This window comes from Scyliorhinus canicula, unplaced genomic scaffold (genome assembly GCF_902713615.1).
Source record: "Scyliorhinus canicula unplaced genomic scaffold, sScyCan1.1, whole genome shotgun sequence".
NCBI classification, from domain to species: domain Eukaryota; kingdom Metazoa; phylum Chordata; class Chondrichthyes; order Carcharhiniformes; family Scyliorhinidae; genus Scyliorhinus; species Scyliorhinus canicula.
In genome coordinates, this window is record NW_024055441.1 from 11,073 (window position 1) to 13,791 (window position 2,719).

The 2,719-nt window shown below is 44.3% G+C and overlaps 1 long non-coding RNA gene across 1 annotated transcript; it reads left to right on the forward strand.

The window, feature by feature from the left end:
• Positions 1–273: 273 nt before the first annotated feature.
• Positions 274–1,316, forward strand: LOC119959420. Its single transcript, XR_005459204.1, has 2 exons — positions 274–343; positions 637–1,316. It is a non-coding gene; the product is annotated as an uncharacterized LOC119959420 (long non-coding RNA).
• Positions 1,317–2,719: the final 1,403 nt, after the last annotated feature.

Below are 2,719 nucleotides of genomic sequence, written 5' to 3' on the forward strand. Positions count from 1 at the left end.
CAGATGACAGCCGTTAACAGGGGCCGATCAGAGATAAAATCACAGATGCGGCCGCCCCATTCGGTACAAACACCGAACTGTATCAAAATTGTCGGAACCAATTTATCAGCCTGAGGAACGTAACTGAATAATGGCGGATAAGGCTACCCAGAATGCCGGGCGCGGAGGAATACGCCCTATCTCCATCACAGGAGCCAGAACGCGCAGGCGCGAGTATGCCCCACCCCCGAAAGTATCCTCTGCGCAGAGCAGGCGCGGTGCTGCTCCGGGCTGAGCGCAGCCGCAGTAAGAGTAAGTGTGGCTCCCAGAGGCTGAATGAGAGCCGCCGCGAGCGGGGACAATGGTGAGAACCCAAACCCCCCCAATAAGACCCATTGGTTTTATTGTCAGTCTGCAGACAGGAGTTGGAGAACTGAACCCAGGCAGAGGAGAGGGAGGGAGAAAACTGGGAGTGGAGGAAAGAGATGGTGAGATGGGTTTGTGTTTCAGCCCAGGGAGGAGGGAGAGTGTGTGGGACGGGGATTTACAGCTTTGGAGGAACAAGAGAGGGAAAAATGTTCCAGAGAAACTAGAATTGCCTGATCAGAATTTCTGTCTTGGACTGACAGTGATGGCTTTTGTAAACTCCTTTTACAGGATATTAGAAGTGGAGAATTGGCTGACAGAAAACTCAAACCAAACATCACATCGAAACCTGACAGCCACTCTTTTCATTAGGAGCTGAATATGATCAGTCTTTGAATTTGGAGTGAGAAATGTTTGTTCTGTTTCAGCAGTGTGACAGCAAAAGCACCCGAGGGTTCCAATGGACTAACTGTGGAGAGAGCTTTAACCAGTTAGACATCCTCAAACAAAGTATCGCATCATTCACTGCAGGGAGAAATTATACGCATGTTTTGTGTGTGAACAAGGCTTCAACCGGGAGAGAAACTCTCACCATGGAGAAACCGTGGAAATGTGCAGACTGTGGGAAGGGATTTAGTTACCCATCACAACTGGAAGTTCATCGGCACAGTCACACTGGGGAGAGACCGTTCATCTGCTCCATTTGTGGGAAGGGATTCACTCTTCTGACACCAGCGAGTTCACACTGAGGAGAGGCCATCCAACTGTTATATCTGTGGAAAGAGATTTACTCAGTCATCCCACCTGCTAACACACCAGCGAGTTCACAAGTGACGACAAGGTTTAGGTTATACCCTTATTGATGCTGTTAGTCATGTACAGGACTGAATAATGTTCACTCTGACAGTCTTAATCTGCTGATGAGGTTTATTATTCTGAATAAATGTGAAATAAATCAACTTTGTTTAAAACGTTGTTGCAGATCTTTATCTTTCCCACCTGAGTGTTTAACATCACCTGCCTGGGGCTCAGAAAGGACAATCTGGGGGAGGATCACACAGCAGGAACAGAACTTCAGCCTGGACACAGTCCTTCAGGGTCACACTGAGAGGGACAAATTACACTTTCATCTCTCTTGACTGTCAGCAAAGTACCTGTGTGGGTTAATCCTGAGGCGTATAAGAAATGTGTCCCAATCACTCTCTTCCATAGCTCAGAGCTCCTAGACATAGAACAGAAGCTCCTTTACAACTGTTAACAGTCAGGAAGAACAATGGTGAATGCTGGAAACGTGCTGTCAAATCTGAGATTGGTGGAAAACTGTGATGTTCTTGATTGAATGTAAAGCAGCTAGTTTAAGTTTGTGTGACAGTCACAATGAATTAATTGAATAGAAACCTACTTAAAATAGATTGGTTGAATTCTACGTTAAAATAGCAGCTGTTAACTGCTGGGACAATTAGACAACAGTTTGATTCTTGGATAAAGAAGAAGCTCCAGTGTGTGTCCAAGAACTCCCAGTTTTACTGAGGTGTGGTTCCCACATTCTGTCCTTTAAAATAAACCTCAGCCCTACCAGCCTTTAACAATCAGAAACATAACAGAGAAAAAGGTGAAGCTGTGTCTGCCCCTTTAACTGGGAGCTGAGCAGTGTCAGAGTCCCGACTGTCCCCTGAAGACTGAGTGATGTGTTCAGCTGAAGATTCCTCTTGGCTGTTTTCTGCGTGGTCTCCTTATTCTGATCATTCTCAGTGATTGGATTGGAGTTGTTTATTGTCACGTGTACCGAGGTACAGTGAAAAGTATTTTTCTGCAAGCAGCTCAACAGATCATTCAGTACATGGAAGAAAAGGGAATTAAACAAAATTCAAGAAAATACATAATAGGACAACACATGATATCCTCGGGTATGTGAACCTGCTCTCCTGTCTCATTCACTGAACATCTCTCTTCTCTCTCAGATTCTCACTTAACCTCTCTCCACTCTCACACTCACTCATTTCACATATCTCCCACCTCTCTATCTTTCTCTCTGACACTCTCTGTTCACCTTTATATTTACAGAGCGCCTAAATTCACTAAACTTTTCTCTCTCTCATTATCTCTCTCTGAAGAAGCGCCGAACACACTGAACCTGTCCGCTTTCTGAGTGAACATCTCATTTATGGAGACTCAATATTTTCTCTCTCTTCCTCTCACTTTCTCTCTCTCTCTGATTGGCCCTGACTCACTTTTAATCTCCTATTTTCTAATAACCTACTTTGAGGAAAATTTAAGTTTCTATAATGTCCCCTCATTTCTCCCAGTGATATCCTCAGTCCATCTTCAGTAAATATGTTAAAAATCTAAATAACCTCATATTTTAATGTTTAAA